A 23,580-nucleotide genomic window follows, 5' to 3' on the forward strand; every position below is an offset into this window, starting at 1 on the left:
TTTACCTCCAGGGGGCAGTACAGTTTCGATGATGGGTTCTGGAATTTGACCACCCTAGCTAGAATCTCTGCCCTGTCAGTTTCAGTTATATAAACAAGGACAACTTATTTAACCTGAGCCTTAGTTCCTCATGCATAAAATGAAAAAGAATAGAACCTACTTCATAGGATTGTTATAAGAATGAAATGAGAAAATGTCCAGTATATAACAAGTACTCCTTCAACATTTGTTATGATTTATTAGCATTATATTAGTTTTCCCTGTGACATCATCATTAAACATAATTTATTAAACCCATCTATTTTAAACACCTAATGCATGTAAGGCACTGTCGGTTATGATGCTAAAAATACAACACAATCCCTCTTCTCCATAAATTCTGTCAGGTGGGGAAAAACACACATATAAATTATAAATAGAACAATACAGTAAGACCAATATATGAAGTACTGCAAAAGTACAAGGAGGGTAGATGTCATTACCTCCAACAGGCTAAAAAAAAATAAGGGGCTTCTTATCATTGCTGGAGGATGAGTACATGGATCAAATCAAGTTGGAAATGAAAATGCCCACCTCCCAGTCTCCTTCCCCTTAACGCTCCACCTGGCCTTGGGCACCATTCTTAGCTGTTTGGACAAAGGCATGTGACCTAGGCTCAACCAATTAGATGCTCTTGAGTAGACCTTTGATTCTTGAGAGACAGAGATGCCAAGTTGCTGGAAGAGTCAGAGATATTCTTGGCCCCGATAGCAGAGGCCAGAGGCTAGTGGCCAGCAGTACGCTGGTGTGTTGCCAGAAGCAGCACTTGAAATGGCAGCAGGAATAGTGACTGATCCTCAACAGGCTGCTTCAATGGCGTGATCTCAGCTGGATCCTCAGCTGTTTACCCTCCCTTGATTTTCTATCTCTTTCTAAATCTGATCTCTAGTCCTCTCACCAATTTGTAAGAAACTCAATATCCTTCCCACAAATTATTTTTCTGCCTATGTTGGACAGAGGTTTTCTGTTATTTGCAGCTAAGAACCCAGACTGGTACCTTGAGTCATGAAGTAAAACTTTCCAGTCTCATTGGGACACTGTCTCCAGCTTTCCAAATGACCTCTAATTGCCGCTTTCTTCTATGTTAATTAAGATACTATTATGTTGCCTATTTCAGTGTAAACGGACTTCTTGATTGTGACATTTTATCTTAGCAAAACGTGTATCACAGAAAGTATTGTCTACATTTTCATTTAGCAAAATAATCTATTGTTTCTACTTGCCACACACAAAAAAATTCTGTTATTCATCCCTTCCACACAAGACTCCCCTACTCTTCTTTTTGTGATAAGCAATGAAGAAGAAATAAAATAATGTACAGGGAAGAACAATGCAAGGAAGTGAAGAAACAAGGAATCATTTATTGGTTTCCTGTAGAAATCAACAAGCCACTCTTATGATTGTATTCCTCTTAAATTGATCTAATTGGCATTTTTGTAAAAAGTCAAATATCAGCAACTAGTTGCTTGAAGTAGAAGTTTCAGACACAGGCACATCTCAGCCTGTGGACCTCTGCTGGAGGATGAACAGGTGAAAAGGATTGAGTTGAAAATGCCCATTTCTCTAGGAGCCTCTCAAGGACCAACAAGTAGGGAAACAACTCTTGGAGAATCTCTTACGTGATCACAGTAAAGAGAAAGATCCTGTACCCTGAACTACTACTGAAAAAAGAAAGATTAGCTGTCTTTCATTATTTGCACTGTAGGGTATACAGGCAACAAAACCCAGTGAGAACATTTAATAAAACATTGTCACTTTCATATCCCCAAATTTCTTCCTTGCCCTTTATCACTTCCCAGCTGTCTCCAGATTTTATTTTGTATCCATTTGAGCTATGAGGTCAGAGTTAAGCCTTCAGGAATGTGTCTCTCTATAGGCAGAAACCTGACTCTTCCTGAAAAAACCCTTAGTAGACCTTGGGAAAATTGCAGTTGCTATCACATGTACAGAGAGAGCTTTTGCAGTCACTGGACTTTAAATGTTCTTTTTGTTGGACTGCCAAAAGGTTACTGCTCCCTTGAGAGCTGAGCCAGTTCCTCTAAACCCCTCCCACTGACTCATATGTTTGTCTGGCTGCAGCTGCTAAAAAAGATGGAATTTAAAAGCTGCTACACAAGTGCAAAAGCAATCACCAAAACAGTGGCAATATCCTCAGGTCTTGGACTGAAAATATCCATACTGAGAAAGGCATAGTGTTGGGAGAAGAACATTAGATACAAAATACTGGAATACAGAATGGATAAAGATGAAAAGAGACAGGAAGGAAATCACGGGGTTCTCAGGGCTGGAAATTATTTTCTTCTGTGACCTTGCTAAAGGCCATCTCATGGATTTATTTTTTCGGCCCTGTGGTTAAGTTTTCTTTGACCTAGATTTACATGGAAGTTGGTATTGATAAGTTGTCCACCATTGCAATGTTATAATCATAGTTTTCAACAATGCTGAGAGAACTTAAAAAGTATATTATCATCATTATTATTTCCTCATTACTTCCATCCTAACAGTATCCCAGTTGGTATTTCCTAGGCAAAGTAAACATTTCTTAGCTCTCAAGTTCTTGTATACAAATCTCATGTTTCATTCGGCAGAGCCCTGAAAACATTGATAAGCCAGTACTGTTGTCATTCGGGACTCTAACACCATTTCTGCAGCCTCTCTTTACCCCTCCCCCTTCTATACTGAGAAGTGTTCTCAAGTTTTCCCATTTTGCCATCAATCAGGAAAGTGATCTAATAAGCACTGATCCAAAGTGTGATGGAGAAAGGGTACTTCCATTCTTGGCAATTATTCACCTTCAAAAAGAGACAAAGGGAAATGATGATGGTCACCACACAGAAATTGCTAATAATAGGACTTATATTCAAAAGTTTGGGAGAGAATTAGATAAGGGAAGCCTTCCCAGAGACCTCTCAAATAACACTGTCGAGACACATAGAAGGTACGGCTCTCTAAAATACTGAAATGTTTTCCATGGATGCCTGTTACATTACAAATCCTGAACAGCTCATTTAATCCAAAAACAGCTGTGACACTATTTGCTGCACCCATTTCGCCCATGTGAAAGCCCGTGCCCATAAATCAGAAATGTTATCTTTAGTGTTAGAGAATGCTCTCTTACCAGAGTCTGTCTCTTTCATAACCTTTCTTCATCCGTTATAAAAGCAGGGTGTTCTTTCTTAAGGTTTATTCATCCTAAGAGAGCACTTGAGAATTCCACTAACTGTATCTCACTTTCTTGTTGTGGCTGTAACCCTGTCACCACCTAACCCATTATTTTGCATGAAATGTCTCTGACAATACGTACATAATCCACAGGCAACTCCATTTGATGTTGTCTTTAGATCTTGCTTAGAGGGGTCTTGTCAATATCTCCATGGATTTATTTTCTGCCAATTTCTCTGTGTATTTCCACAAAGATCTGAAACTATTTATAAACTGTTTCACTTCCTGGAAAGTTTTTGTTACTCCAAGGAAACTTCTAAGGTTTTAGAGCATCACTTTGAAACTGGCTGCTTTGGCCCTGACCCTACTGTTGTGATTCTGAGGGAAAATGTTCCAAAAACTCATGTTTAAATAATCTCAGCTAAATTGCTTATGTTATTTCATAAAATCATTCCTCTGCAGCAAAACTGTAAACACTTAGAGGGTAGGAAATATGCCTGCCATTTGTTTGTTTGTCTGTTCACTCTTTTTTCATGAGTGATTACCATCATTGTCATCATCCATCCCAATGCCTACCACAGCTCCTCTGCATACAGTGGGGACACAACAACATTCAGGTAATGGATACTGAACTGGGTCATTCAATATTCACGGCTGTGTCTTTGTAGGCCGAACATTTTTGTCTATACAGACAAATGAAAATGGAGATGTTAAAATAGCTTGGACTATGCAATACAAACTGACACTTGTCTCCTAGCTAAGAAATATATCAGTGTAGAACTGGTGAGGAATTATACTATTCACTTTCTAGAACGTTGGCTACCGACACTCCAACTTGTCATCAAATAGTTACACATCTCAAGGAGCTAGGTCTTTTTGCCCTTTTAAATCTCCAGTGAAGATGTAGAACAGAACTTCATGTTTCACATTCTTTATTTAGATGCGTTATAGCATCAGATGTTTCTTTCTGCCCTCTTTTTTTACTTTAGCCATTACTTCTCACAGTAGTGTTTAGAATATATGCACACAAGAATTAACTTATTGCTAAGCTTTTTAACTGAAGCTGTTATTACTCATTAGCCATCATTCTTGGTGTACATTTAAGAATTTTGACTTTAAATGTTACTTTATAAAATGTAAAATTGCCCTTGTTAGAGTAACCTATGGATCAGCATGCAGTAAGGTGTTGCCTGCAAATATCTAGTCCTTTTTTGTGTGTTTTAAAATACAAATAAATCATTAGACTTAATGGCTATTGGACAAGTTAAATCCACTTTTACCTCATTATAATAGTTACATTTTCAACCCTATTTTAAATGGGGTTTACAGGACTCCAGGGCCTAGATTGGATCTTAATTTTGAGTAGTAACATTTAGGACATGGCTCGGCTCTTTCATGCAATATTAATGAGGAATATATATTTGTATATGTATATACTTGTGTATTTGCGTAGATATGTATTCATAGTCAAGATTTTGTTGATGCACTCCTATAAAGATCATCTGTCTCACCTGAATCCCAAACAGATCCAGATCCCTTTAAGTATAACAGAAAGCAAACTGCTTACAGAAATTTAAAAAAAAAAAAAAAAAAATTCAGCATTGAGTACTTCTTCATGCCCAGGTACTCTGATTCTCCTAACAACCGTACCAGGTGGCCATTACTATTCATATTTTATAAAAGAAGAAACTGTATCACAGAGGAGTTATTTTCTCCAGCTCTAATGGCTAGTAAGTAAAAGAGCAAAAACTGCTGGACTGCAAAGCCAGTACTCTTTCCACTACACCAGACTTTCAGAGGACACAACTGAGAATCACAACAAAGAAAACTGCTTGCATAAAACTCTGTGACCCTGCAAAGTGCTTGCAAATATTTGTGAGATATTTTCTTGGAAGAATAAAACTCAATTTCCCACAAATACGATACTAATGTTTTTGTCACAAGCTAGAACACAAAGCTTGTTTTGCCTAAAATGTGTTTAAATAAATCACACTTTAGGATTAAAAACATAATAATAGTACTGCTAATGTCCATGTATTTCAATCTAAGTGCCTTACCCTGTGGCCATATCATAAACCTCGCCAAGTACTCTTTCCCAAAATACAATCACGGAATATGAGAATTAGAAGTAACCATATAAAAGGATGGCCAACCCTCTTAGTTTTCCCAGGACTTTGGGGGCTCCCAGGACAAGGGACTTTTCAGTTTTAAAACAGAGACTAAAAAGATTCCTAGGACATTTCACTGCTGAAACTGGGAAAGTACCAAGCAAGCCGGGACAAGTTGATCATCCAGCAAACCATCTAGTCTAACCTCCTCATTTCGCAGGTGAGGAAGCCAAGATTCATAGAAAACACATGTGTTCATAGAAAAAACACATGCCACTTCTACACTTCTTCTCTTTTAGTCTTTATACAGATTCATTCAGCCTTCAGATATCCAGTAATTTCCCAGACTTAGTCACTAGTTTAATTGCTCATCATTTTCCACTATCCATTAAGATTTGTGTGTCAGGGACCAAATCTGTGTTCCCTTTGTATTTTCAGCACCTAGTCCAGTGCCTGACTCAGGGTAGGCAACTTGATGTATGTTTGTTGATGGAAAAAAAGACGGAAAGCTGAGAGCTGCAGTAGGCAACATCTTTACCAATTAATTTTTCCTTTATTTCCTATATTTTATCTAATAGGCATGTATCACTTTATAATAAAAAATAAAAGGCACTTTTAAAAGAAAAATTATCACTGTCCTGTGTTCCCCTGATTAACCAGAGGAATGCTGATTCAGGAGGTGAAGATCATGCCATGGGATAAATTACTGTCTTCAGTGTCCTGCTTGCCAAGGTTTCTGCCGACGGTGCAACACCCGTGCATCGTATACTCCTCCCTCACTGTCCCTCACCTGTTGTCCTCACAAATTATTTGTGAAGAAAAAAAAACAGAGCGAGCAATCCAGCGAATAGATCCCAATCTTTGATTTATTACTGTATCACTGAATGGCCCCAGTTCCTGTTCATATTGAAACTTGAACTGACAGTGCAATGTGCTTAAAAATGGATGTAGCATTTGAGATATGAGATTTCAAAGCGTGGAGTTTTTCTCCAGCTGTGCTGCATCTCCACACTTGCCAAAATGCTTATGTTTCCACTTGGTGCTGCCGAGTTACATTTTTCCCTCTTAAAAAGAAGAGAACCATGTGCCAGAACTCATTAAGAAATAACCCAGTAATCAGGCTGGTTCCCAAGTAGCTTTTTGACACCAAGTAACTTTCTTTGATCCGTAGAAATGGTACATTATACTCACTATAAACCTTCAAGTGGGAAACACTGCCAAGAAATTCCAAGAGATGAAAACACCAGAATTTTGAAGTTGACCCACAACTGTTTCTTTATTTCACAGTACACTGTAATTCAAAGAGTTTCATTCATTTTGAAAGTGTTTCTACCCCCACTTAAAAACATCCTTTTTCATTTTCCCCCCTCCTTGAAACTCACAGAGTATCATTGTCCTATAACTTGAAACTGTGCCCTAGAATTATTTTATTATAGTGCAAAAGTAGATGTCCAGAGATCCAAAGACTACAGTTTGTTACTTGATGGTGCACAAAACCACATAAATGTTGCTATGTGTTCAGCTTCTTCACTCTCAGCCCTCACTTGCTTGCTCGTTTCCAAAGTTTAAAATAAGCAGCGAATGTAGATTGGCAGAGAAAAAAATCCCATCATCAAAGGACAGTATAGAGACTGAATGTTTGATATGTAGGAAAGGTAACTCTACTCTTTCTTTAAGAAAGGCTATGAGAGGTTTGTGTGTATTTTCTTTACGTAGACCAGGGATATTTTTAGCATCCATTTGTAAGGCCACTTTCTTCTGCTCTACTGGCTACTTTCCTTAGAATTGCCAAGCACAACAAACCCCAAAACCATAGTTCCCCTTACGACAGCTCTGATTAGCTCGATGCCAAATACAATCAGAACAGCATTCAACCATTTGGGCAGAAAACACAGAAACTCTAGCACAGGCATACCTCACTTCATTGCCCTTCCTTTTACTGCTCTTCACAGAAAACAGCATTTTTTGATTTTTAAAAATTGAAGTTTTGCAGCAAACCTGCGTCAAGCAAGTCTATCAGCACAAATTTTCCAATTTGCATGTGCTCACTTCATGTCTCTGTGTCACACTTCAGCAATTCTCAAAATATTTCAAACATTTTCATTACAATTATATATGTTGTGGTGATCTGTGATCAGCAATCTTTGATGTTACTACTGTAATTGTTTTGGGGCACCATGAATTGCGCCCATATGACAGCAAGCTTTTTTCTGTGTGTGACGGAATCTCACTGTGTGGCCCAGGTGGGAGGGCAGTGGCGCAATCTTGGCTTACTGCAACCTCCGCCTCCTCGGTTCAAGCGATTCTCCTGCCTCAGCCTCCCGAGTATCTGGGATTACAGGCACCCACCACCAGGTCAGCTAATTTATGTATTTTTAGTAGAGATGGGGTTTCACCATGTTGGCCAGGCTGGTCTCGAACTCCTGACCTCAAGTGATCCACCTGACTCAGTCTCCCAAAGTGCTGGGATTACAGGTGTGAGCCACCACGCCCAGCCATGACAGCAAACTTAATCAATGTTGTATGTGTTCTGACTGCTCCACCAACTGGTCATTCCTACATCTCTCTCCCTGTCATATAGCCTCCCTTTTCCCTGAGACACAATCTTGACATTAGCCAAGTAATAACCCTACAACGGCCTGTAAGTGTCCAAGTGAAAGAAAGAGTTGCATATCTCTCATTTTATATCAAAAGCTAGAAGCGATTAAGCATAATGAGGAAGACATGTTGAAAGCCAAGACAGGCCAAAAAGCTAGGTATTTTGCACCAGTTAACCAAGTAGTGAATTCAAAGAAAAATTTCTCGGAGCAAATTAAAAGTGCTACTCCAGTGAACACACAAATGATAAGAAAGCAAAACAGCAATGTTGCTGATATGAAGAAAGTTTTAATGGTCTGGATAGAAGATCAAACCAGCAACAATATTGCCTTAAGCCAAAGCCTAATCCAGAACAAGGCCCTAACTCTCTTCAATTCTATGAAGGGTGAAAGAGGTGAGGAAACTGCAGAAGAAACATTTGATGCTAGTGAAGGTTAGCTCATGATGTTTAAGGGAAAAAAATCTCTATAAAACATAAAAGTGCTAGGGGAAATGCTAATATAGAAGCTGCAGCAAATTATCCAGAAGATCTAGCTAAGATTATTGATGATGATGGCTACAGAAAACAACAGATTTTCAACGTAGACAAACCATCCTTCTATTGGAAGAAGATGCCATATAGGACTCCATATGGGCATACAGAAAAATTTCACATTGCCACTTGCATGTTCCAGGGAGGAGAAATCAGCACCTGGCTTTAAGCTTCAAAAAACAGGCTGATTCTCTTGTTAGGGGCTAATGCATCTGGCAACTTGAAGTTGAACCTAATGTTCAGTTACTATTCCAAAAATCCTAGAGCTCTTGAGAATTATGCTAAATCTACTCTGCCTCTGCTTTACAAGTAGAACAACAAAGCCTGGATGATAGCACATCTGTCTATGGCATGTGTTGCTGAATATTTTAACCACACTGTTAAGACCTACTGTTCAAAAAAAAAAAAAATTCCTTTCAAAATATTACTGCTCATTGACAAGACACTTAGTCACCCAAGAGCTCTGATAGAGAAATAAAAGTAGATTAATGTTTTCATGCCTGCTTATACAACATCCATTTTGCAGCCCATGGATCATCAGGAGTAATTTTGACATTCAATTTTATTATTTAAGAAATATATTTCATAAGGCTATAGCTGCTATAGATCGTAATTACTCTGATAGATCTGGGCAAAGTCCATCGGAAACCTTCTGCAAAGGATTCATCTAGATGTTATTAAGAACATTCATGATTCATGGAAGGATTTCAAAACACCAACATTAGCAAGAATTTGGAAGAAGTTGATTCCAGCCTTCGTGGGTGACTTTGAAGAGTTCAATGATTCAATGGAGGAAGTAACCACAGATGGGGTAGAAATAGTGAGAGAACTAGAATTAAAAGTGGAGCTGAAGACATGACAATTGCTGTAATCTCATGATAAAACTTGAACAGACTGGGAGTTGTTCTTATGAATGACCAAAAGAAATGGTTTATTGAGGCGGAATTTACTCTTGGTGAAGATGCTGAGGGCATGTTAAAATGACAACAAAGGATTTAGAATATTACATAAACTTCCCTGATAAGGCAGTGGCAGGGTTTGAAAGGATTGACTCTAATTTTGAAAGAAGCTATTTTGACTCTATTTTGAAAGTAGCTAAAATGCTATCAAACAGCATTGCATGCTACAGAGAAGTCTTTCATCAAAGGGAGTCAACTGATGCAGCAAACATTACTGTTGCTTAAGAAATTGCCATGGCCAATCATTAAAAAGTCAGGAAACAACAGGTGCTGCAGAGGATGTGGAGAAATAGGAACACTTTTACACTGTTGGTGGGATTGTAAACTAGTTCAACCATTATGGAAAACAGTATGGCGATTCCTCAAGGATCTAGAACTAGAAGTACCATATGACCCAGCCATCCCATTACTGGGTATATACCCAAAGGATTATAAATCATGCAGCTATAAAGATACATGCACACATATGTTTATTGCGGCACTATTCACAATAGCAAAGACTTGGAATCAACCCAAATGTCCATCAGTGACAGACTGGATTAAGAAAATGTGGCACATATACACCATGGAATACTATGCAGCCATAAAAAAGGATGAATTTGTGTCCTTTGTAGGGACATGGATGCAGCTGGAAACCATCATTCTTAGCAAACTATCACAAGAACAGAAAACCAAACACCGCATGTTCTCACTCATAGGTGGGAACTGAACAATGAGATCACCTGGACTTGGGAAGGGGAACATCACACACCGGGGCCTATCACGGGGAGGGGGGGAGCAGGGAGGGATTGTATTGGGAGTTATACCTGATGTAAATGACGAGTTGATGGGTGCTGACGAGTTGATGGGTGCAGCACACCAACATGGCACAAGTATACATATGTAACAAACCTGCACGTTATGCACATGTACCCTAGAGCTTAAAGTATAATAAAAAATAAATAAATAAATAAAAAGAAAAAAAAGAAATTGCCATGGCCACCACAACCTTCAGCAACCATTACTCTGATTAGTTAGCATCCATCAACATCAAGGCAAGACCTTCCAGCAGCAAAAAGATTACAACTCACTGGAGGCTCAGATGATCATTAGCATTTTTAGTATAAACAATTTTTAATTAAGATATATACATTGTTTTTTAGACATAACACTATTGTATTCACAGCAGTCTACAGTATAGTGTAAACATGACTTTTATAGGGAGTGGGAAACCAAAACATTCATGTGATTTGCTTTATTTCAATATTCACTTTATTGCAGTGGTCTGGAAGTGAACCCGTGCATACTGTACAGTGGTGCCTGTATCAGAATCCCCAGTCAGCTTCCACATCCAGGACACACTGAAATACACTCATCCTCACCCACCTGCACCCACGCTATGAACCACTGCTCTAGTACCCATAGCCTTTCACTGATACCATCATCAGCTGTGGCCAGGATCCCGCTAATCAACCTGCCACTTCAGGTAATAGATATCCACATTTGAATTGCGCCCAGTCTGTGACCCAGCAAGCCTACTTGAAGGAATTTATTCTATGGATATTTGCACAAGAAGGAAAGAACATGCAAGTGGCAATGTGAAATTTTACCACAGCTCATATAATAAAAAAGGAGGGAAACACACTAAATAATGAACTGATCAAATTAATTATGTTGAAACAATGGAATTCTAATTCGGTTGTTACAAAAGGAATAGGTACATCTACATTCGTGGACATATTAGAGAGAAGACTAACTCGGCTTCTCACTGGTTTTGGCAGCCTCTGAACAGGCTTTTAGTCATCCTTTTAGATAAAAGCTGAGCTGAGAAAAGGGATCTTGGAGTTCAACCCACATAACACTTTCATAAGAACACTGAGGTTTTGTTACATCAAAACCACAAGATTTGTAGGAGAACTTCCTAGCCTGTATGGCAGAGCACACTGGGCTGATGCACTTTTGCTACAGCTGTACCAAGATATTATTCCCCTCAAAGTGGCCAGGCAGGGCCCTGAGCCACCTGGACCTGTTGCCACCAGCGGTGAGCAGCCTCTTCTCTTCACCCCAGAGTGCTGCACAAATATCAACATTTCCATGTGTGCCATACAGGTTTGGGAAGGGGTGAATGTCAGGAACTGCTTTTAAAACATCAAAGGTTACCTGGCACTGGTATCACTGCTTGTCTCAAAGGCATATTTCCAAAGCAAAGGAAACAGATCATTGACTTTAACTAGAGCCACCTAAGCAAAAGAATAAAGATACCTTGGGCTATTTGAACCTTTCCCCCTTTTACCTTAAAGTCACTTTGAAATGCTAAGTGAAGGAAACCAGATACAAAAAATTGTATGATATATGACTCCATTTATGTGGAATGTCCAGAAACGGCAAATCCATAGAAACAAAGTAGATTAGTGGTTGCCTGAGGCTGGGGCAGGAACACAGATTAAAGGCAAATGGGCATGAGGAATCTTTCAGGAATGATAGAAATGTTCTCAAATTGGATTGCGGTAATGGTTGCACAAGTCTGTAAATTTACTAAAAATCACTGAATTGTAAACCTAAGATGGGTGATTTTTACAATATAGAAATTACATCTCAATAAAACTCAAGAAATACTTGGAAGGAATATTAAACAACATAATTTTAGGCATATTACTTACACTTCTAAACAAAAGAAGTATATATACATTATAAACAAGTGGTGCATATTTATACTTTTTTTAATTTTAAAAAAGATACTATATTTTAAAAAAACAAAAAGAATGTATTTTCTCTTGAATAGGCACAGAAAAATGATTAGCAGGAAATATAAGGAATTTTGTTTTGAATGGGTGAGAATGGAGTTTCCTTGCCGGGAAATTTTGACCTCTTACTTCATGCTTTTCTTTTTTTTTTTTTTTTTTTTTTTTTTTTTGTTTAAACATTAGATAATTTTATTGGCAAAAATTCCCTTTATTTAAAAATATATAAATTATCCTTAATGTCTGTGTTTTTGGTGACAAATAGACTTGTCACCAAAGTTCTCAGAACATATATTATTCATTAAATATTTCACGTTCAGAATAAAAAGGTAAAGTACTTGCTGATTCTAGAAAAAATGTTAAGGATCTAATACACTGTCTCTTGATGAATGCACTGGGCGACATTCTGCAGAGTAGGTTTATGTTCTGCTCATAGTATGGAGATAATTTAAGATCAGGAGTTGGCAAACCTGTTCTTAAGGAGCCAAATAATAAATATGGTTGTTTTCCCAGGCCATATTGTCTCTGTCTCAACAACTCTGCTATTATAGCTTAAAAGCAGCCATAGAGAATATATTTTAAAATGGTTTGGTTGTGTTTGCCAACTCCTTTATTAAGTGGTGAAATGAACAATTTTTTAAGATTTTCTTGAAAATATATTAGAAAAATATAACCAGCACATCAAGCCCATGACTTCGCAATTATTATTACTTGGGAAGAAACTAAACTTATGTATGTTTTTAAAAGGCTGGAGATTTAAAGAAAAATATTAAGCAGGTTACAGAATAGATGGTCCACGGATATGACAAAAATAATAAAAGAGATTTGCAAATGGCAAACATTTGGGAAACCTTCACTTGAACATAAATAACAGCTTCTTACTGACAATAAACCATGGGATGAGGAAAATCTCTCCACACTAGGTAATTCTTCCCAGTGATCCAATTCAGTATTTGAGACAACGCTCCTTGAAAGAAATATTAAAATGTAGATGAAAAATCCCCAAAGGGAAGGGTCCTTAATATTTGCTGGATTATGAAAGCTATGGATCTGCTCTCCAGAAAAAAAATACGTACTGAAAAACTGTGCTCCCTGATGCACATCCAAATTTGGAGACCTCAAAGTGGTGAAAAACAAGACAGCATACAAAACGATATTATTCAAAGGCTTTTCCGGGCACTCTAGTGCACATGCAAGCTCAGCAAAGCACACAGATCAAGAATACAGTGCCCTTTGGGAGCCTGTGCCCTCCTCGAATACCAACTGCGATGACAAAGGAAGCTGAGCAGGGTCAAAATAAGGGATGCTGCTGTTGAGCCCGGCCCCCATTCAATTCCACAATCCAGGTCAGAAACAAAACAGACTTCGCATTCCGACACAGGGCCATCATTTCCAAACTGATAACTTAGTCATCACAGGATGTTTCTACCTAGGAAAATTAGGAGTGAGAAAGGGCAAGAGAAAGGGTGGACGGTAGGGAGCAAAAGGAGCTGGCATTGTTAAACACCGTGCCTGGGCTATGGACCAGACAAAGGCTGTTTTACTGAGTGCTCACAACAAATCCATGAGTTACATATAATTAGCTCCATTTTAGAGAAAAGGAAACATTTGCCTAGATTTACCTCCTTTGTCTCATCAAGATGGGACATTTGTATCGGTAATCATGAACAGTAATTATTGATCTGTAAACATGTTTTATTATTTTATGTTTCCCTGTTACTTTGCTCATGCTACTAGAATCTCCTTTCTATATCTATATTCAACTAAATTATACTTGGCTTTAAGACTCAGCTTAAGCACTGTTTTCCCCAACAAACTTTCCCTAACACTCTCCCCCATTCTCAGTTAACACCTGCCTTGGTTTTAAGTTCCACAGGACTCTACCCTGATACATAATTCCATGGTAACACCACTTTAACTGCTAACTTGCTTGCCAGTCTCCCCCAATAGACTAAAATCTCCGTGGAAGTTCAGAGATTATTTTTAGTGATTTCTCTTCTCAGAGCTTAATACTATGTCTGCCACAAAGTAAGGACTCAATAACATCTGCTGAATGAATGAATGCATGAAGAAACTGCATTGCCCAATGTCTAATTAGCATGTAAGTTGTAGAAGCAGGATCTGAACCTAGTCACTCTTTCCATTACACCATAATGTGAGTATGAAGAAAATAAATTATTGGCCGGGTGTGGTGGTTCACGCCTGTTAATTCCAGCACTTTGGGAGGCTGAGATGGGCGGATCATGAGGTCAGGAGATCAAGACCATCCTGGCTAACACAGTGAAACCTCGTCTCTACTAAAAAAATTACAAAAAATTAGTCGGGTGTGGTGGCGCGCTCCTGCAGTCCCAGCTACTCGGGAGGCTGAGACAGGAGAATCACTTGAATCCCGGAGGTGGAGGTTGCAGTGAGCCGAGATCGCACCACTGCACTCCAGCCTGAGCAACAGAGATAGAGACTCCATCTCACTAAATAAATAAATAAGTAAATAAATAAATAATTTACTATTTTAGCTTTAGGATATTAAAAGACAGCCCATCAATGACTTGATTGCTCCAAATTGCTTTGGGAATCCTTTAGGAAGTACCATAAACTATCCTATAAGAGACAAAAGAACAAAAGAACATTTAGAAAGTAATTTTTAGGATGGACGTTATTAAAATGTCTGAAATTCAAGGAAAATTAATATTCTGTTGTGCAGACGAGCTGAATTTTTATCAGAATTAAACTCCTAATGAAATGGGAAGTGGTAGTACAGTGCTCAAAAATAAAATCTTCAAAGTCAAGTAAGTTTATCCTTGTTGTGCAATTTCTCTAACTTTATAGCAGTCCAAAGTGTTTCTGTTACTGCATTTTTAACAAACTCTCAGGAAGGTACAGTTCATATCAAATTGCCTCTGAGATTTCCCTAGAGTAGTTCACAATCCTGGAGTATCCAGGAATCTACACATACCCGCATCTGACTGGGAAGCAAGATGAGCTCACAACGAATGCTAAGTTGTAATTCCTACATCTCTGGAGATTTTTCAGATGGTGTGGGATGTGAAAGGTCCTGGAGGTCTGCCAGAGTGAATCTCCATCCTGCAGGGGCTGAGGCACCCAGCTGCTACCAGTACTACCACCATGGTGAGTTCTGTGTCCCAAACACAAGTTTGGGAACTGGCTCTAGGCAACAAGAAACTATTGCAAGGCTACAAACAAAACAGTGATTAGATTGGTATTTGAAATATTCTCACTATAGTATCACTGTTGTTATCATTTCTTATTATTATCACCTCTACAATAACGCATTCTCATGCACATCTCCATATGCTTCCAGAATGGAAGGCAGAAAGTGCAGCTACAGTTGGTATACATAAAATGAAGCATAAACTTGAGTTGACAAGTGGAAATGTATTAGAAGGTTGAAGTTACATCTACTATGTGTGTCATAAAGAGAAAATGATTGACAACTGTTGCTCTAGAGTACTATATTCTGTTGAACTGACAAAATAAAAAGAAAGTGTCTGTTGTATGTCCACTGTATGCAAAGCAATGTGCCAGATACTGATGGATCTATCTATTTAGAAACATTAAGAAAAATCTTACTAGCTTCTCAGGCAAGAACTCTGGGGGAAATATTTTAGATGTGTCACTGCTGTCTAAGTCAGGTAGGTCTTCAGCTTTTCTGCTTCCATTTTATAAACAAAGTTAACATACTCATAAATAATTAAAACACAAAGACTCATCTTTTATTGTTGTGTAGAATATACGTTTCCTAGTGACTGAACTATTAATATCTACTCTCTATGGTATTGGCTGTTAAGTATCAAGGTATTTGAATAATTCAATTATTAATCAGAAGGTTGTTTGGAAAGCACATATCCAGAAAAAATTGAATTGGCTAATTTTAAAGAACACTGTATGAAACTGAAACACGCCTACTGTTTCAGATTTTCGATAGAAAATCGCCTATAGACCAAATATACTCATGCCTTTAATACACAGGATCTCTTTTCCATGACTATAGACATCAATGGCTTACATTCAAGCATCCTTTGTTAAATGCTACCACAAATACCATTACATCATGAAAGGTAATTTGCAGTACAAATTTGTAAAATATAGTTTTCATTTACATTGTCATTTTGCCTTCTTGAGGATATACTTTATTTGACTTTACTGGACTTACATAGTACTCAACTCTGTAACAGCAACACATTTAGAAAGTAATTTTTAGGATGGACAATAGTCACAGATACATTTATTCATTTAATAAGCATTTATTGAGCATCTGTGCAGGCAGGTTATTGTTCTAGGTACCAGGAATCCAAGCAAAGATGTTTTGGAGACACACAGCTCACAGATAACTATGGTCAGTGTGGTCAGTGCTATGACAGAAAGACAAGCCTCAGGAGTGCACCTAATCAAACATGAACAGTTGTGAAGCTTTCCTCATCTTGAAGAAACAGTATGAAGTAACCAGTTGAAAAATCATGCTAAGCTTATCCACAGTGGGCTAATTTTAAAAAACAATGGACAGCTGTTTTCTGACTTTGACCACTGATGGGTAGCTCCCATGCAGGATTCAGTAAAGCCCTTATTCACTTACAGGCCTACAATCTGATTAATGCAATAAATATACATCTTAAATGATGCTTTGGTGGCAAAAACTTGAGATCAAGACCTAGATCTGTTACTTAACAGTTGTGTCATTTTGGACAAGTCAGCATCTCAAAGCCTCAAATTCATCATCTGTATAATGGATAATGATAGTATACACTTCATATAAAATGCTATAAAAATAATGCACTTTTCAAAAATAGTAGCTACTGCAAAAACATCATTATCATGATTAGTCTTACAATAAATGCACACACACTCAAAAGAGCAAGCAATCATTTAAAATCCTTTTTTAAAAAAAGAGTTAGCAGAGATGCTGATATTTAAGCTAAAACTTGAAGACAGCATCCAAATGTTTATACATGATGGAACAAACAGCAGTGAGAAAATCCAAGAAAATGATAATTTATTCAGAGGGGTAATGAGAAGACAATGTTGACTTGGGCAGGGTTTCTACATGAAATGAGAGAAGTGGAGCCTGAGTGGTAAGCTGCTGCCAGATCCCAAGAGGCCTATGTGCCAGGCAAACGAGCTTGGGCTTTGTCCTGTACATGATGGGGAGCCACAGAAAATTTTTGTTCAGTAAAGTAAAATGATAAAAGCAGCATTTTATAAGAAAAATCAGAAAGGTGGAGACCAGTTAGAATGTGACTGCTGGAGTCCTGATGCCTAGCAATGAGGATATACAACGAAGCCATGAGAGAATAGAAAAAAAGTGGAGACAGGAAACACTGAAGGACAAATAAACAGGACATATTTACTGAATCCCAGTATTGGTCAAGATCCTAATCTCAAAAATGTTGCCAAGTCATATTTTCCTGATGAATATTTAAGTCTGAATTCAAGTTATGAAATTTCAGAGATTCACTGACTCTTCCAGGCATTTTAATGGCTAAGAAAGGTACTTTGCTCACATGAGCATTAAATCAGTGTTGGTGTTCAGAATAATGGGGATCAGTATGTATATCGATGTTCATAGCAGCATTATTCACAACCGAATGCCTACCAATGGATGAGTGGTTCAACAAAACATTATATAGATATATATATATAATATAGATATTATTTATATAGATACACATAATATAGATTTTATATAGATATATATAATATAGATATTATATAGAGAGATTATTATTACAACACAACAGATTATTATTCAGTCTTAAAAGGGAATGGAATTCTGACACCTCATACAACTTGGATGGACCTTGAAAATACTATGTTAAGGAAATAAGCCAGACACAAAAGGGCAAATACGGTATGATTCCACCTATATGAAGTACCTAGAATAGCCAAATTCATAGAGACAGAAAGTAGAATAGTGGTTAGCAGGCAATGGGGATATGAAGGAATAGGAAGTGTTTGTTTAATGGGTACAGAGTTTCAGTTTAGGATGATAAAAATGTTCTAGAGATGGATGATGGTGGTGATTGTACAACAATGTGAATGTACTTAATACCACTAAACTGTACACTTAAGACTGATTAAAGTGGTAAATTTTATGTCATGTACGTCTTATCACAATAAAAAAATGTGAATCTGATACCCTGATGCTCACTCAAAACAAGAGAAATGTAAGGCTGCCAACGATTTAGCCTAGTGGCTCAGCCAAGTAAGACTCCCTAGGTCAGACACCATTAGTTGTTTTCTCCAACTGGAGAAGTAAAAAAATGCCAATAATCCATCTACATCAAAATGATAATGATGACACGGTGGCTCATGGCTGTCTGCTTTTCCTCTGCTCTGTTCTGACACTAAAGGAAAAAGAGAAAGGAAGTCACTCTATCAAAGTAATCCCTCACCTTAGTACTTGGTACTTAACACTTGTTGACAAACTCCTTGGGAAAGAAAAAGGAACTTGCCCAATTCTGCCCCTATATTCAGAGCTGTGACAGGTGCTCCCCAGATACATTCACTGAAGTTTGAGGGACTAGAACTTAATATGCTTCTATCAATTAAAATGTCCCAAGTGGTGGCTATGCAAGTTGGAATGTGAATGCAGAAGTGTAAGACATGGTCTCTGACTTTTAAGATCATATAATCTACTTGAGGGGATGAGAACTTATAATGATATAATAATGAACAGAATATAATTAGGTGCTAAATTGTGTAGTACGGATTATAAGTACTCTAGGAGGTCATAAAAATGTCTAACATCATGTAGAAATGAATAATGGGTTGGGAAATCTTCACTTACTATGTACTTGTAGAAGCGGAGAAAGCTATAAAATGGACTAAAGGCTTTTATAAGTATCCATTATACTTTAATTTCATGTGTAATACACCTTGTCTACCAAACAGTCCCTTTCTTAATGTTTTTTCTGGATTTTCTTTTTCCTCAGCCTTGCTTAAAAGTAATTAGAAAATGCCTCAGAGGACAATAAGTAAATGTGCCAACAACCATTCAAAATAACGTGTAAATTACTGTAAAATAGAGATACTCAATGAAAATTAGTAACTTCAGTCTTCATAAAAATTAACCTGTTATTCAAAGCTTGATTGGTTCAGACAAAGCCAAGAAGAAGTAGGTAAACTGACTCCCCTCCTTCCCAAGTGGGGGCTAATGAGATCCAGGGAAAATTTTATTCATTTAGCATCAGGATTCAGACCATTGGCTTGAAAATGGGAATTTCACAGCACTCTACATGGCATAGATCTAAACAGACATGAGTTTTGTTTCTATAAAGACTCCAACTGTGAGTGTGTGTACCTTTTTGTTCCGGCCAACCCCAAACATTAAAAGCCATATGGCTATATAGCTTAAGCAGTGAACAGAAGAAATTAGGCATTAAATTATATTTCCTAGACTCCTACCCACTATAATCTCTCTCATCACTTCCTTCACCCTTTCACCCTAAGGAACTATCAAACATTCAGCTCTGTTAAATTTCAGTAAATAGAGAGCAACTTGGTATTTCTCAATCAATTACTAGCTTCACATAATACTGGCAAGACATGAGGGTGTTTTAGGTAATATATTGTGGCATAACAAACTACCTCAATACTAAGTGACTTAAAACAACAATTTTGTTTCACTCATCATTTTGTGGATGAGTTTGGGATGCATCAGCTTGGTGGTTCACCACTGATCCACTTGGTGCCAGCTGTTAGCCTGAGCCAGAGGATCAATGTTCAAGATGGCTTCCTTACTTCAATGTCTTGCACCTCCCATGGTGTTTCTCCTCCCTCTCCCTCTCCCTGTCCCTCTCCCTCTCTCTCTCCCTCTCCCTCAGCAGGTCCAGAACTAGTGTGAATTGAGTTAAGAGAGGTGCCTTGGGTGCAAAATTTAAGGGACACTTCTCCTCAATGTCATACAAATGCACCTCAGAGCGCCTCCTTAAATTTTGTACAAGGCACCTCTCTTGCCTCACCCTGACCCTGGTCCTGCCTCCAGGGCCTCTCTACATAGCTCCATGGATCAGGCTTCTCACAGCTTGGTGCTCTCAGGGTAGGAAAGGGGCCGGAAAAGTCTATGCATATATTAATAATCGACAAAGTGTCATTTTTACCCTATTCTATCTGTCAAAACAGTCACTGGGTCTGCCCAGATGCACAGGTAGAGAAACAGATACCACCTATTGATGAGGCTGTGAGAAGGTCTCATTACAAAGAGCAAGTGGTATAAGAGACATTGCTGTGGCCGTCTTTAGAAAAATATATTCTTCTACATCTTCCCTTATAAACTTTCCTTCACTTTATCCATGGAACATGCTGTGATATCCTCATTAATATCCTCATCTCTAAACTTAATTTTCAGCTCAGCATGCTATAGCATACCTCCACCAGACCTTCCTGTAATAACTATTTTATTAGCACCCTTACTTAAAGTTTCTAGTGGCCCCCTGACTTATAAATAAACCCAACTCTTCCACTTTCACTTAAAGTGTTCCATAGTTTGGTCCATCTCACCTGTTACAGATTGAATTGTCTCCCCTAAAAGATATGTTCAAGTCCTAACTCCTGGCTATGGTTTGAAAGTATCTTCTCCAAAATTCAAGTGTGCTGCCCATGTGATAGTATCAAGAGGTATCGCCTCTAAAAGGTGATTAGGCATGAGAGTTCCTCCCTCATGAATGAGATTAGTTGCTCTTATAAAAGGGCCTGATGGAGAGAGTTCATCTTTTTTTGCTATTTTGTCTTCTGCTGTGTGAAGACACAGCATTCATCCTCTCTAGAGGATGCAGCTTTCCAGGTGCCATCTTGGATGCAGAGACTGGACCATCACTGGACAGTGAACCTGCTGGTGCCTTGATCTTGGACTTCACAGCCTCTAGAACTATGAGAAATAAATTTCTGGTCTTTATACATTACTGAGTATGTGGTATTTTGTTATGGAAGCACAAACAGACTAAATTACCCAGCACCAGTAAATGTGAGCTTCTTTGGAAATAAGGTTTTTGCAGATGTAATCAAGTGAAAGTGAGGCCATACTGGATTAAGTCAGGCCCTAATCTCATGACTGGTGTTGTTATCGCAAAAAAAAAAAAAAAAAAAAAAAGGAGAGAGAGATTTGGACAAAGAGATACAGAGGAAGCACAGAAAAGAAGGTTATGTGAAGACAACAGCAGAGATTGGAGGGATGCATATAAAAGCCAAAGAATGTTAAGGATTGCCAAGAGCCACCAAAGATAGAAAGAGACAAAGGAAGATTCTTCTCCAGAGCCTTGATAGGTAGCATGGTCAGGTCAAAACCTTGATTTCAAACTTCTGGCCTCCTGACTATGGAAGAGCAAATTTCTATTGTTTTCAGCCACAAAGTCTGTGGTAATTTGGCATAGCAGTCCTAGGAAACTAACATACCATCTATCCAGGTCTACCTCTCCCACTGCTTCCAAACATTCACTCTTCATCCAGACAGAGGTCTCTTCTCTGTCTCCATCTTCCAATTCATTACTATACCTGTTTGTCCTTTCCTTCTTCTGTAAGTAGCAAAGCAAAGCAGTGTGCACAGCTATAAATGGTCACTGAGTTAGAACTGGCTTCTTCTACTGTTCTGCTAGGCAGGGCACTTGTCCCAAGTGCTGAGTCAGAGTATACTTGGTACAAAGAGGCATTTCATGCATTTGTTAATTAAAACAAAAAGTGAACAGGTATTAAGGTTTTTAAGTAAGTGCTTAGAGTTATAAGTAGAATTACTTATCACACTGTTTATTGAAAAAATAGTTGTTTAAGTGAGACAGCGATTTATAGAAAACAGATCTGCAAAGCTATAGAAGTCCTTCCTTAGCTACCTACCTGTTGTAAACTGTATATAGTGGCTTAAATTATAAATTATATAATTATAAATTATATATCTAATAATTACAAATTATTAATATATTAATATATTAATTATAAATATATTATATAATAATTATTTATACATATTATATAAATAATATATAATATATTAATATGTTAATTATAAATATATAATATATGTAATAATTACAAATATATATAATTGTAAATTATATATATATAAATTAACTGGACCAAAAATGACTTCCAAATAGTAATTCAATAATCTAGAGCTCTAGCAAGGTTGCCCTCATTATTATCATTTTGATGGTTGGAACAGCATATGAAAAGCTCCTTAAGGAATCAGAGAGATCATCTGTATTCTTCCAAAAATACCTTCTATGGTAACATGTGCATAATAAATACAGTTTTTAAAAAACAACAGGGATGAGACAGTTTATAGTACATATTGATCAGACAGTTATGAGTATTAATCATGCCACAAATTTGAAAGACAGTATCTGAAATGTGAAAGTAATTGCTCTGTGATGGCTGATCTACAGCTGGAGCCTGGATACCCTGGTATGTGTGTGTGTCACGTCTTAGCAGACAACCTGGAAGGCATTCAAAGGAGTGGGCAAAATGGTGAAGAGGCTTGAGGAACAGCAGAGGAATGCAGTGATGTTTCAGTTGAAGAACAGATGTCTCAGAAGATACTCAATTTCATTAATGTATAAGAAAGATTTTTCTAAAAAATAATTACGCTTACTTATTAGTACTCTTAATAGAAAAGTTAAGCCAATAAATGAAAGATAGAGAAAGATAAATTTTGAATTGTCATAAGAGAGATTCCTAAAAATAAGGTTAGTAATTGTGAATTGTCCCTGGAAATGTTCACGTGAAGACCTGTAACTTCTCAACAAGAATATCTCATTTATCTTTGTAGTCCTCATGCATAGCACAGTTCCAACATATAATAATTGATCAATATATATCTGATACATAAAATGAAATTCAAGTAGCTGATGGTAGTTTGGATTAAATGTTTCCTTCCAAACCTAGGATTCCAATATTTTAGGATTCCAAAATAAGCTCAACTATGAGTCACTAATTTTTTCTTTCAATGAGTCATATAGTCATAATTTCCTTTATACTGGATGTGTACTCCTCAGGAAATTAAAGAAGGATCCCAAACATCTTATTAGGAACATTTTAGGTAGTACCATGCAGTAATTAAGTGCAAAATATGAAACACTTAAGAATCTTCAAAGGCATATATTTACACATATACTATTAATCTAAAATTTCCCTCATTCAAGGCAAAAATGGGCCACGATGTACCAAATCTGTATCACAGACATTATGCTTAGTGCTTTAATATTCATTCTAAAGTATTTATTGAACACTGACTGTGTGTCACACACAGCTAATATTTATAACCAATTTAGCAAGGTAGGTATTAATATCTCCATGTGAAAGCCAAAGGAGTTATGTAACTTGTCCAAGTTCAGGCCACCACAAGTCCATATACAGCCTTTGTACAAATTTTAAAAACAACAGCCGGGCACGATGGCTCACACCTGTAATCCCAGCACTTTGGGAGGCCAAGGCAGGTGGATCACAAGGTCAGGGGATTG

General features: G+C 37.6%; 1 long non-coding RNA gene across 1 annotated transcript in view; it reads right to left on the bottom strand.

Annotated features, from left to right (window-relative positions):
* The window catches only part of LOC104680595, a 121,366-nt gene that overhangs the window by 85,952 nt on the left and 11,834 nt on the right, over positions 1 to 23,580 (bottom strand). The gene's annotated exons all lie outside the window — the stretch shown is intronic.

This window comes from Rhinopithecus roxellana, chromosome 1 (assembly GCF_007565055.1).
Source record: "Rhinopithecus roxellana isolate Shanxi Qingling chromosome 1, ASM756505v1, whole genome shotgun sequence".
Taxonomy (NCBI): Eukaryota; Metazoa; Chordata; class Mammalia; order Primates; family Cercopithecidae; genus Rhinopithecus; species Rhinopithecus roxellana.